Here is a 15,642-nt window from a genome sequence, read left to right as displayed (position 1 = left end):
ATAATGTAGATAGAATTTGTAATTTTATTAGGATAAAAATCTTACATTTATTAGATCATATCCTAAAATTACTTCCACTATACTAAAAACAATTTTTGTATAAAATTCATACAGAAATGCATTATATGGTATCCGAAAATATATAAAAATCATGTAATTTTAAATTCAAAGATGGGCTATATATTATTTTACAAAATAGAGCACTATTATAATATAATAAATCTTCGTATGGTGTAATAAGATATAAAGATCGAAATTTCCAGCATAATATGCAAAACTTTCACAATTTATTTTTTTAATACCATCATTTAGTCGCATATCAATATATGCTATACCCAAAGATTTGTTTTATTATAAATGAATATCATTTCATGTTGATAATATGTTTCGGACGATTTATTTATTCATAGATCATAATCGTGAGCATATATTAATAGAATTTTGTAGTTATATCTTGCGATACTAAATTCGGACTATAAACACTGATATTGGCAGTTTAATCTTGATGCGATCCTGTTTAAAGCAAAACTTTATATTAGGCAACGGGATTTTCTTCATTTTTTTGTTACAAAGCATTATTATTGTGAATAAGTCCTTCTGTGCAGCGATTCTGCTCACTTATTATCTAACATTATTATTGTTTTAAGCTTTGAATTTACCGTAAAAGAGCAGAAAATTGACAAGAAAAATACAAATATATATTTAAATACCCACATTTCAGTCATTATCACAATTTTTTATATTTAATGGAATATTGTAAAATCAATTGTTTTATGATATCAAAGGCTTTTAAAATGCGAAGTTACTTGATTTTATATCTATGAATAATTCAAAACTCGAACTGTAAATAAGACCAATAATAAATAGAAAAAATGTATTTTTACAAAAATTATCTAAACTATTGTGTAAATACTTAATATTCAAGGGAATATACATATAATAGATGCGTAAAACAAAGATTCGCTTTTAATTTGGATTGTAAAAAAGAATTATAGCTAGACATAAAATGTATCCTTGAAAACGTAAGATAGCAATCCAATAAATTTTTAATTGTCAGAAAAAAATCTTTCGTGGCTGCAATAATTTTAGGTTTGCTGAATTAATTTTGAAAATACAAATTAAATTATTAAAAATGAAAATTCATAAAAAGATTAAACCTTAACTAAAACAATCTAGGAAAATTATAAATATCAATTTTACATTTAAAACATGTTTTATCTCCGTTTTTAATATATGCATGATAGTGAAAAACCAAATATTAATTTTGTCATGTTTTATAGATATTAATTTATCTAGTTCAAATGTTATTGTTTTTATTATTATTTTAGTAAAAATTTTTATTTAACCTAATATCAGTCAATCAAATGTTGTTGCGTGTAAACTTCAATCTTAACGTAAAAACTATAACTATGGAGCTTCATAAAACATCCTTTTGTCCCAATCTGTATTAAAATTTTTAAAACAATCTAGATGCAAACACTCTCAATTTTTTTTGTATTCTAACAATGAAAAAGATACAATGAACAAATTTTCATTATAAAACAAATATGCTATATGTTTCTAAATTGTATACTATCACTAAACCTTATTATATTAAATCTTTTATTAATAAACATAAGAAAAATTTATCAGATAATTATATTCACTGTATTTTGGTTTCTATCATGGTCAAATATACTTTGAAGATATTATGCAATTATTTCTTTGGCGGGTTTATCAGGCTTTAATATTTAATTTAAGAAATTTTTGAAGCGAATATGTATTTTTATTTATTTAAAACATTATTTAATTAAATAAAATAAATCGATAAAACGTATTTATTTTAATTTTTATAATAGAAAAAATCAAAACATTGAATAAGGTTTTGAATTTTGATCAATAAAATTAAATTCATATTGCAAAAGATTGCTTGAAGACTCATTTGATCATATTAATTATTAAAAAGTTTACAAATAGATGAAATATTTTAAGACATAATGTGGCTATTTAGATGAAAATATCTGGTCAAAATTAAACGTATCGGCTATCTTGTATTTAATATATAAAATATCTATAGCAATAGAGCATAAGAAAGAGAAAGAGAAAATCTAAAATTTAATTAACAGAACATGTGCTGGAATTTGCAAATACTATATTTAACCCTAAATTATTGAATAGGATTGTGTTTACTTCGACACTACACATACCATAAAAATTTATAATATAAGATTAGAAACCAATCACCAGCTTTTGATATTTATTATATGTTACTATACACAATCAATGGGGCCAAGAAGAAATGTAAATAGTAGACTATAACTATAATAATGGGTATTTAAAAGTATGCTAAATCAATATAATATTCAATTGAAAGCAAATCGATAAATTTATACACTTTATCATGCTTACGTGTAAGTTTTGAAGATATGAAAAATATATCAACATTTATCAACTAAATAAAGCTTTTTATTGAAAACTATTGATTTAAGATATCCATATAAACACACAAAACAATATGATCGGCAATTACAATTAATTGTTTAGTCGCAAACATTTATTTTCAAAAATTCACACTACGCCTATGAATTAGAAAAATATGAAAATAATTTGAGTATTATAGTAAAAGATATTGTTTACGAAAGGGGTAGACGATAAGTTTCGGTCACCCAAATTTACGTGTGCAAGTTGCGCATAATAAATAAAATCTATGATTTATAATTTTTATATATGAATTTAATGCTTTGAACTGTATGAAAGTTTGATTAAGCATGAATTAATAAGATAAAAAGAATTAAACGAACATAGACAATCAAGAAAATATTATGGTGATATGTTGAATGTTTGTTTTATAATCAATATAAATTAAAAGCATCAATGTAAAAATCGGAGCTATAGCTAATGCCGAACTAAAACAATAGGATTAAGAAAAAAATGAAAATAAATATTTTAATTGAACATATAGATTGATTAAGACAAAATATGATGTTTCTGATAGAAGTTATGATCCTTACTGTATGAATTAAATATTAAAATTGCATTGAACGCTTCTATAAAACTAAAGGGCAAATAAAGCAATAAATACAATCCACCAAATGTATATAAATTTTATCATTTTGCCTAATAGAACATTATAGCTGCTTAAAAATGAAATTCTGAAACTTTTTAAAATTTCTATCATAAATTTATATTTAATAGCTAAATTTATTAAAATTAAATTTAAGTTTGCATTGCAAAAAAAGGATGGTAAATTAGATCAGCTTAGAGCTCTAGATTAATTTGCAAGCCCATAAAAAGAAATTTTCATGATATTTCATAGTCAACAGATGAATTGTATATTTTGCATTTAGCATTAAATACATGTGCATAATTGTTTTATTGTTAGTTATATAATCCAGAATTTTTATATAGTTATAATCTTACTCATCAACTGAAACAAATATAAAGTGCAAAATTATCACAAAGTATATGAATGATCCATTTATTTAATAAAACTTGTTTTTATACAACATGTGATTTTATGTTTGTATATTTCATATTATTGCTTTTTTTATAAACAACTATCCGTTACTTATGAGGTATCCGACGTCAATCAATCTATAAATATCATATCTTAAGAACAGAGTTTTTCCTAGGCTATGCTTAAGTCAAATGGATAATTCATCAATAAAAAAAACAAATTTAACAATTTTTTTCGGGTATTTATATCAATTCAATCATTATACTGATAATTAAAAATTCCTTTGCAAAATATTTTTAATTAAATTGAACTATATACAATAAAATTTTATAAATCGAGAAATTGGTAAAAGCTGCAAAAATTTAATTTTTTTTGCATCAAAAAACATTCGTTTTAATGTCATATTATCGTATAGTTTGATTCTTATTTTCGACAATGCAAATAAATTACTCAATAAAAAAACATATTTATAGTTTTTCTATATTTATTCACCTTAAAATAAACTGAGGCTCGGTTTCAATTAGGATATTCTATTAATTAAGATAAACAATTCTATTGTTTATAAATACATTAATATGATTTTATTGTAGTAAAATACGAATTCATTTTAAGCTGTATTTTTGCTTTTGATAAAATCCTATTTCTTAATAATCATCAGACAATCATAAGTTTTCATTTTTTTAAATCAACCAGTAGTACCTACATTTTTAGATTATAAATATTATTCAAATTCTTTAAGTCTTCAAAGACGTAATTCTAGGTTTTAAATTTGTATCTTTTCTGTTAATATGCAAGTAACACCCGTAAGTTGTTTATAATATTTTGATTTTTTTGCGTATTGCTCAATTTAAAATAGAGCAATTGATATTTACGATTCATATTGATTTATATCATTGTTTTTAGTAAATATAACGCTGTAATATCAATAATAAATTATTTTCTCTTTAAACAGATCTTTTTTACGTATAATTATATACAGTCGAAATTCTATAGTCGAAGAATTTGATATGAAATATAAATTCAAGTACAATAACACTGTATATTAGACAATGTGATAATTTCAAATTTTGAAAACATTATAAAAAATTGAAAAGATTTATATGCTCTGGTTTTACTTCAATAATTCTATTTTGTCAGCAATATAGCATCGGGAAATCATTTAATCATAGGAACAAAAATTTTCCGAACTTAAAAAACAGTTTTAATTTCCAAGGCTCTGATACTCTTAGAACTGATCGAAGCGTATTAAAAAAAAAGTGTATCAGGGTGGATAACAAAATATCTTCATAAAATATTCATATAAAAAATCTATATAATCTTAAAAACGCAAAAAGCGTTTATTCATTTAATTATATGGTTTTCTACAGCCAAAAATAATAACATTCCCGCAAAACTTTTCTTCCACATCCTTAAAATTCCTTTTTTTACTGAAAATTTAGATGAAATAGGCTTGATTCGCTTAGACTATATAGGTTTTACACGGTTCATATTTTCAAGTTAATATAGTATATTAACTCAAATTTATTTAAGGCCTTTTACTTGCAACGCTTAAAAATTTCAAATAAAATCACACATTTTTTTGTAGACTCCGATATTATTTTATTAGTATAAGTGGCAGTTTTCATATATATAGAACTATTTTCTGTTTTTACGAGTGTTTCTCCGTGAATTGAATTTAATTTTGTTTTCTGATATTGCGAAATGATATATTAAATATGCTTTTTCGGCCTAAACATTGAATAAAAATGATCTTCTGTTAATATTTTGCGTAATAAATATCTTAGAAACACATATGGAGATAAGCATCAAATCAGCCCATATATGTATTAAATTTATTGAATGTGTATTTATTCAGGTTTCTATAGAATAAAATTCTTATATAAATGTATCGCTTCTCTTGCACTTCTTTTGTGTCACAAGTATGTTTTAAATAGAAGCGTATTTATGCATTTTGATTGGAACATCGCCAATATAATTTCACGTGCAAAAATAAAACAGCTAAAATGTTTCGATACATTTTTTATTATAATTATTATCACATTTTCGACTTCACCATAAAAAGATGAAATACCTTTTATACTTTTGTAGGAAAATTATCATGTTTTAATTTATATTGTAACCGTACATATAAATTAAATTCAACTAGCAAATAAAATACAAAAAAAAAATTACCGGAGAAAAGAAAAATATATTTTTGTTGCATTATACTCCACGAAAATGAATTATTCCATGATTCTCATTGCTTGTCCTGTCTTATAAAATTCTAACTGGAACGATTAATTACAGCTCTATCTTTATATTTTTCTATATAGATACAATTTGATGTCAAAATACTAGTTCATTCTTTTTTATTGCATTAAATAGTTTAATAAAATTTATTGTGAATTATTTGCAAATTGTTTGGGTTTTTAAAATTGTATTCTTTGTACCAATGGAATTTTTTTTATTCCAATAGTAAATCAAATTCATCTATTTTTTGAAAAATTTTACTATCAAGTTGAACTGATTATATTTAGTTGGTTAACCTTTGATTTTTTTTTAATTTATATTAAGAAAACAGAAAATCGCAATCAGAAACATTCGGTTCGATTCCGAATATTTTTTTAAAACAATTATACTAGATTATAGTGCTATTGCACACATAAATATCACCAATACATTTTTAAAAAGAAAATGTGAAATTTATATCGTTGAAGGTAATTTTATAGTTAGCTGAAATTTCGAGTGATAAATTGATAGAAAGAACAAAAAATATTGTCTAGGTTTAATTTTAGAACATATGTGTGTAATAAATACTGTCTTCTATATCCAAAGCATTGAATAATTACCATTTCATAACAGTATAAGGGGAAAATTTTCGATCTTTTTTTGTTGCTTCTATGATAACTAATGAGTATCTAAAAAATAGAATAAAATACATGAAAAATAAATTACAATTTAAAAATAAAGATCATATAATTGATTTGCAGATGTAAGTCAAGCCATTGCCGTAAAAACGATAATTGTATATAAAATTAGGGCTTACCAATCATATTAAAATACGAATCTCATTTAGACCATCGTCTAAACAGACAAACTCCGTCCACAAGCTGCTAGAAAAAGTTTTAAAATATGATGTAAAGCATAAAAAAACGACACTTAAACCACAATCTACAAATTGAAAATATTAATACATGATTTTTGATGTAAACATATAATTTTAGATTCAAAAAAAACAATTATCGAGAAATCATGTGGTAATTATTCTATCTTTATATTCAAATACCATTAAAAAATTCAGAAAATACCATTGTACGGATAAATGAAAGCAGTTGCTCGTTGTTTTTTGTATTTTTTGTTCCAAATAATATTATAACGAGTGACGATAGAACCTAGCTCAATTAAAAATAGAAAATATAAAGATTAATGGATTCAACCCTTTAGGTTTTTTTTTCATAATTTATATCTTTAAGATATAGCATTAGAAAGATTTCTTGCTATTTATATAGCCATATGCACACAGAGCATATAAGTGTTCCTATGGTGTCAAACGTATGCATAGAAAATAAAAATGTCGCTTTTAATATATATAGAATTGCATAACATAATTTTTTAAAGAATTTTCTAGAATTGCAGCTCGTTTTTATATTTTAATATGGATAACACTTTTATATTCCAATTTGTATATTTAAAATACAAAAACAATTTTTGAGATTAATAAATTTTTAAAAAATAAAATATTAGAAGTGAAACTTACAATTTTTTGCTATAACAAGAATATTTATAAGTAAAAAAATATATTTTTTGTTATCTTAAATTCAATTCATGCTTATATGTAAATTGTGTTTAGAAAGGATTAAAATTTATTTAAAATTTTATATCGCACTCAGATGATGTTTACACATAAAAAGAATTCATTTTTTTTATTTAATTTGCGATATAGATTGTATTTCAGCACTGGTGCACTATCTATATTATAAATTTCTAAATTCCCCTTTTCGGCATAATATTAATATATAATAAATAAACTTTTATATCTATGTTATAAAATATTTGTGAAACATAAATAAAGATATTATCTGTGACTTGTATTTTTTTAAATATTCTCTATATATAAAATGATCTTTGTGGTCCTTCAAAATTAAAATTTCCTACCTTGCGAACCTAGTATGATTTAAAGTACATATATAAAAGGTAGATTGAAAAAATAATGTAATATTTGTATACTTTGAGTTATCATAGCCTGAAATCTAGATTAGTGTGATTATAGTATCATGAGACTGCACTTAAGATAGTTTTAAAATTTATTGTGTATTAGAAATCCAAAATATAATTCCCATGTATATTTTTATTCACGAAATAAACAAGCTACTATTAGAAACATATTTACACAGCCTATATACGCTGAATTATGCATTATAAACTTTATTTCCAATTACTCAAGCAAAAAAAAAGCGTAGCAGTATTTAAGATGTACATTTATGCAAATCAAAAATAAAAATCTGGCTAAATTATCTAGCAATGGTAATATTATATCCTAAAAAAAATAAGATTTTTATTGTTACACAAAATCTCATAAATGCATATTATTGTAAAATAAAAGATGTAGAGATAATTATTTATCATCATAAAATTCTTTTTTTTATATTTTAAATGCAAACTTATATATAGAAATATTATAAAATCCACTTTTTTTCTATTACTTGCGTAATTAGTTAGGAAATTTATATTCTTAATCATGGTGTGTTCGTACTTTGGTGTAATTTACACCTGCTGGATAGATTAAATATAGAATTATAAAAACAAAATTTATTATAAATTTATATTCTTCAATATATTTTTTAATGAATATGATAGATGAAATATTAATGAGTTCAATTTAAAACCAAACTATTTAATTTAAGTAAAAAAATCTATTTGGATTATGGCTTGGCAAAATTCTAGATTCTCTAACTAGAAAACACATAAGAAACAAAAAAATAGTAACAAAATTAGTTTAGTACTTTATTTTATTTTAGGTGTAATATATTCCGCTATTTTTGTCGATATAATATAAGGCAAAGGTAATTTTGAATATTACATAGCATAAATTTTGTTTTTGGTTTTTTTTAGAATCTAAAAAATTATTTTTTCGACATAACCTATCTAATTTTGGTAGAAATTTTATAATTCAAGCAACTAAAAAACTTTGAACAAGTTAAGTTCAATAATATTGGCTTTTTTGAGAAACTAAATTTGAAACAGACTAATTTCAGAGGCTTCACATGTACATAAAGACTATATTAGTATTTTAATGAATTAATACCTTGGGTTTTTATAATTTTACAGCTCGATTTATTATTTTTAATATTGATATAATGATTCATGTGATTTTTAACATAATAATTTAGCCATTGAGTCTTTTTTATTTTATTTGACAGATTATATTTATATTTGATCAATTTTCCATCTTGGGTACATTTCTGTTTGGTATATAAACACAAAGAACAGGCTAGTTTTTTTTAATAAAATTCTCTTATTGTTACTATGATTGCATATAATGGTCTTGTAATTTAGTAAAACATCTGAATCAAAAAATATATATCTATTTTTATTTTTATTATGAAAATGCGCCCAACATGTAAAAAATATATAATTATGACTTTACCATCAAAAACTTGAGTTAGATGATATATACACTGCATTTTTTATAGACTGATAAAGGGGTTTTAATTTGGTTTATCAATATTTTTTTTTTGTGATAGATCCAATATTTATATTAACATATCGCTACTGTTTTAGTAATTTTTTTGTATGTTTGCATTTTTTTTAATTCAAATTCTCATTTCTCTAAACCTGTTCTATTTGAATTTCTAATGTATCCTATTTTTCATTGTTGCTAATTATATTAATTTAGTTTAGCATCTATTTAGAGATAAATTTATCTGCAAAATCATATATATTCTAAAAAAATGTAATTCTTAATTAAAAAATACATATATTACATCCGATAAAAGGTTTTTCTTTGCATATCCCATTGTAAATTCATAAATGGCGATAGTATAAATTTTTGCCTTCAAAAATTCGAAAAAAATGAAAATAGAATATGAAATTTATGTTATTATATGACTCTATTTGTAACATTATGCTTAGAAAGTCGGTAATACTCTATGGTAAATTCCTGAAGAAGCGATTTGCTACAATTAAATCCTTGAATTATAAAAATTACAGAATAGGTTAAATGATAAAAATTAAATCATGTAAATCTGATCTATTTTCGTGATTGTAGACATGCCATTTTTTTGCTTTATAATGTTGCCAATAATGATCAATGATTTTTATTTTAAAAAGCAAATTTTAAATAGCGTGAGGCAAATATAATATAAAAAACATGTATAATTGATAAATTAAGTGTTTTTTTAAAATATATTAGCAGAAATATTCGATTAAGAAAATAATATATTAAGTTAAATGTATTTAAAAGAAAAACTGCATATGATCAAATATAAAAACAAAAAATTTAATTGCTGAAATGTGTAAAATCTTGATAAATTGTTTTTTGTAAACGAATTTAGACATTTGTTACAATATCTAGAAAATAGCTTCATTCCATATCATATAAAATAAGTATTCTCAAATAAATAATCTTTCATAATTATCAAATTGATTAGAGCCCAAGCAATTACATATTTTAATTTATAAAAGAGTGGTATAAAATACAGAATACATTAATGCTATCTAAAGCTCAATTCATTTTTTATCATAACCCCCATAAAAATATGCCAACATAGAATACACAGAGAAAGTTATATAATTTGAATAAACTAGTGTAAAATATAATTAATTGACTCAAACTACATTCTTATTTATACTATCTTTCACATAATGATCTTTAAATGCTTTAAACTTTAATATATATTCTATAGGTCAAATAATTTTCAAATACGCCAATTTTGATTTTGAATAATACTCCAGAAAATATCATACCAGAAATGAAGAAAAGTGGCTTTTAGTTATATGTATATTTGGTTAGAGTTTCTTTGTTTTTTCAAAATTTTATTTTTTGGATAAAAGTTCATTAAATAAAGTGTTATACAGTTTCTTGATTTTTATTTATCAACATATCTATAGAAAAATTTAGGCACTATCTATAATTACAGCAATATTTTTTTACAGTAGTATTTTGATTTTTAAACATTTTTTATGGTTTTTTTCTGTTATATTTTGCTCATTTGAATTTCTGAACTATTTGACGATTTTATACATTATCATCTGACTTACGTTAATTCCTTACCTTTAAAACACAAATTATAATATAAAGCTATAATTATCGATAATATGGGCAAAATAGATGTTTAATTTTGGCATCAATATAAAAAATAGAGGAATTGGATACTGTGTATTGCATCAAGAAAACGTTTCTTTTAGTGTATCGCTTTAAGTTATCCGATAAACATAGCCTTTTTAAAAAAATGTTTATGTGATATCTCATAGTAACCCGAACATATATCCTTGTTAAAGGATAGAATGGCTATACTTTACTTTAAATTGATACTTAAAGAATTGATTGCAAATAGGTAAAATAGCAGGAAACGATTTAATCAGCCGTTCAAGTTTTACCTGGTATATTTATCGGTACAGCAATAAATAATAGATTATATAATATAATATAATTGTTTTAAGTAGTATAAATACAAACAATGCAAATATATTATTGATATTGACAAAAAAATACGGATATATGTTGTACTCACAATTAATAAAACGTTAAATTTCTGAATTTATGTGATCAGAATATTATTCTAAATCCAGATAGAAGCGAATTTTTTTTCAATTGATCTATAAATTAGGGCAGGAATGAAGATATAGTTTCTTATAAAAAAACCTTATGCTTATCAGAATTGTAGTTGTTTATATGCCATGAAAAATATGTTGTGGATATTAAGAAGCACAAATAATATGTTTATAGGAGATAATAATCAACGATACCCGACTGAAATATTTTGACATGTCGCCGTACAAATTTTAATTTTGAATCGGAGAAAAATCTCGAAATATTTCAAATGTTGATAATATAAAACAAATTGTTATTTAAAAGTTTATTTGATTTTTAGCTTTTTAATGGTGCTCGTATAAAACTTTAGAATACATATTGGAATAGAATTGGCTGATACTTAATTCTATTGCATCATCTTCACCTTCTTTTTCAATTCATCTTCTTATCTCAATATTTATTATTTCAAATGTCTTTCTAGATCTTATTTTTTGTGAGTAATACAATGATTAGAAGTATTTCGAAATCTTATATTTTGAAATTCCAGGTTAATTCCCTTTATTTCGTATTTACTCGTACATATATTCTTTCCTGGAATTTCATTTATGACTTTTAGAAATTTTTGATTACCCAACTCTCCTCCACATGTAGCTTTTCACATTTCCCATTACCATTTAATTCTCCGTATATTAGTTCTGTTTCATGCGGTATTTTATTTTGGAAGGGGACGGTATTTTATCTACTTTTCGTCACAGTTTGATTATGATACCACCACCACTCTCCAATTACCCATATCCTTGCTGAAGTAGTAGTTTTCATATGATGCAATTGCTAGCTTTGGGCGTCTTACACAAAATCTTTAATTTATTATCGGTTATCGGGTTTTTCAGAGTATACTTTCTGTTTTGACAGACCGCATTTTCGCTGCTATTGCTCGTTATGAGTAAATTTATATGAATTCACATTTCTTTGCGGTTAGATCACAAGTTTATCCTATAAATGTTAATAAACCAACTGTATCACTGTATTGCATGTTTGAATATATATCTATTCAAACGTTACTATACCATGAATTCTTTCTGCTTGAAAATCAAAAATCTGCATATTTTTCCCGGATAATTTGTGATAGAAAAAGGATAAAAAAGTCAAATTTTGGGATGTTTCAATGCAAAAAGATTCCTATAATTCGACTATGGTGGTTTGTAATAGCAAAAAGCATTTTTGGGGATATATAATATAAAATATATATTTAAAAGGATAGCAATCAAATTCAATAAAAATAAATTTAATTCTAAAGCAGATTTTCAGTATATACACTATTATTTTCCAATTTTTCAACTATTGTAATTTTTTATAATTTTAAAATAAAAAATCGAATTGTTGTTATTAATTTAATATTTGTTTTAAAATAAGATGAAGTTATTAGGCATTTATAAAATTATTGAAATTTTTTTTGATATTATTAGATCTTTTGATATCACTATATGTGAATATATGCACATTCACCATGTTATAAGTAGTATAACTTTTTTTAGTTTATGTTTAAATACTATTTATTTGTCTAAAAATATACAATTATAAGCAAGTCCCACATCACCAGGATTGTTTCAAAACGTAAGTTAACACATATAAGAATATGTGAATAGTAATTTGATAATAAATTAATATTATTTATATTTAATTTTTTTACTATTTTTGATGGTTTTTTATGGCTGATTCGTGTGCATGAATGCATTTATGTTGCTACGAATCAATCGTATTTCAAAGTTTTTTTTTGTATTTTAAAATAAAAAATAAACCAATAATCATTTATATAAGTTTTCAACTTTATTTTTATTAATAAGGTATTTTAGATGCTAATATAATTTTGTTTCGAGAAATATTCGTGCGTGTACTTTATGGTGTATAGTTAAAACATATAATAAAAAAACACTCTGATAGCCCTGATTTGATTTTTAAATTCGTGCCATAAGATTTAGCTATAATCCTGACATCAAAAAAACCTAAATGGATACCGATCACCTAATGGATGTATAATATGCGTCAGATTCAAGTTATATTAATCTACTAATGGATATTGAACTTGAGCTAGCTCAGACGTCTCTACTTTTTAACAAAGGATGAATGCATATTTAGTCCATAAGTGGTTCACAAGCATGTTTTACACAAAATTAAGATATATTTACAGGAGTATCATATTAATAAAGGATCATAATAGTATTTTGTCTATAAAAATTGACTGTTAAAAAACAATATAATTATACTGGGTTTGGTTGATTGATTAAAAATTTTAATTCCAGATAAATCTTTTGTATAAACTAAAATTCAATTTTAAAATAAATTAAATGATTTTTTATGTGTATAAATATTTATAACTTATATATAGATCGATAAAAAAGATTTTATAAATTTAGATAATAAATATATAAAAGGATAAATGTTCAACTCTATGCACAAAGATCACAATAAAAATATAAAATATTCTCGCTCTAATGTAATTATATAAGTGTAAAAAAACCCATGAAATTTTTTTTTGTTATATAATTTACTGTTTAAATCATAGATTTGCAATTTTCGATTTTGTAGTTCATTCTTTAATCTATCTTTTTTATTGTAAATAAAACTTTTTTGCAGCCTAGTTTTTAAACCTGAAACTTATGATTGGCCTGTTGCACCTCAGCACTAGATTAAAAAAGGCTTCACTAATTCTAAGTTTTAAACTTTTCTGCCCACCTAGGGAGCCTTAAGACGTATAAAACGATTCAAAATTATAAATAAATTTTTTTTTGGATTTTTGTTAAAAATTATACATAATAAAGAATATCTCGAGATATTTACAGGCTTGAATTGTTATGCTGTGAAAAAATAAATTGATTTTATTATGGTCAGATGATTTTTATAAATTAATTCAAATACATTTAAAAACAGTAGAACAATGTGAATAATGAAATAACAATAAATATTAGGATATTTATCATTATTTGATATTTATTAATTTATAAATATGAAATATTCACTTTTTTACTAAATCTAATACTAAATATGGAATGAAGTGCTAATTTTTATTCATGTGTTAATTTTATTTTGAGATATTGTACTATGTTTAGCAAAAATATTGACTTAAATATAATTACAGAAATAGCTTAATACTTCCCAATGCTCATCATCTTTACGATCACCCCAATTAATCTTCTTGTAAGACTTATTTATTCAAGTCTTTTATTTGATTTTATTCTAATTGTGTACTTTTCACTCCTTCCTAGATTCTTAATATAACACCTATGGTAAATCACGACAAAAAAAATCTTATTTATAGTGTTTTGTCTATTATATGGCTTCGCGCATAGATATTTCTAATTGTTTCTATTGAGGATCATAATAAATGACAATATTTTATGATCTGTAATGAAGTGATTCTTTTTTCTTTTTGTTTATATCCATCAAAGATAAATATTTATAAAATATACTTGTAAAAATGTTATATATTTATATTCCTAATTTTAACATATCCTATAGAAATAGCCTTTTTTCTAGCTATAGATAAATTTTCAAATATACCAGAAAAATTTTTAAGATACGCCAATATAAATTTAATGTACACTATAAGGTGAAAGTTAAGCAAAAGTAAAAATGTATATGATCGGGTTGAACCTGTAGAAACAAAATGAATTATAAATAGTGGAATAAAATACAAAACTTGAATAACAACTTTATATAAAATAAGATGCATGTAAATGTTATGGATATTTAAATGTTAGTAAGTACAGTATTGGCTTATTTTAAGGCTAATAAGTGTTTTTAATATTTTTAGCCCCTGATAAATATAACCTAGCATAAAATCGATAATTTTATTTTGGAAATTAGTGATTGGAATATATCTCAGCTATCAATTAGTATACTACATAGTTATAGATTCACATTTATGTCATGGCTTGGTGTCTAATGTAATATTTTCTCTTTTCTGGATTATAAACATGAAGAAAATCACATGTAAATAGATGGCTTCATGCAAGGCAAATACTGTTATTCTCTTTTTTGGTGTTATCACTTTCTCTCATTAACAGCTAAACCTTCATAATAGAACTTCGGATTGCAGATATATTTTTATATGTGATTTTAAAGCATTCTGATTCTAAAAGTTATGGTACTTGCAAATCGGATTAATTTTTAGTAGAGCATTGTTCGGATTTTATTGGTTTTTATAGCATATTTTTTAAATACAACATATTTTTGATCTTCTATTATTTTAATATGTAAATTGCGATAGATTGTGGGGTCCAATTCATGTAATTTCTAGCAGGCGAATACTTGACTTTTGATGGTTCGAAGAATATATTTATATCCAATAAATAAAAACTTAGCATAAAGATTTTTTTATCATCTATTTTAATTATATTATATGATTTCAACTATATTCCTTGTGATTTCTTTAGATAGATTTTTCATATCATACATCTTATAGGCGAAAAGATAG

Source organism: Rhyacophila brunnea, unplaced genomic scaffold, assembly GCF_057557595.1.
Source record: "Rhyacophila brunnea isolate RB1 unplaced genomic scaffold, BYU_Rbru_1.0 scaffold_90, whole genome shotgun sequence".
Classification (NCBI taxonomy): domain Eukaryota; kingdom Metazoa; phylum Arthropoda; class Insecta; order Trichoptera; family Rhyacophilidae; genus Rhyacophila; species Rhyacophila brunnea.
This window is presented reverse-complemented; position numbering follows the sequence as displayed.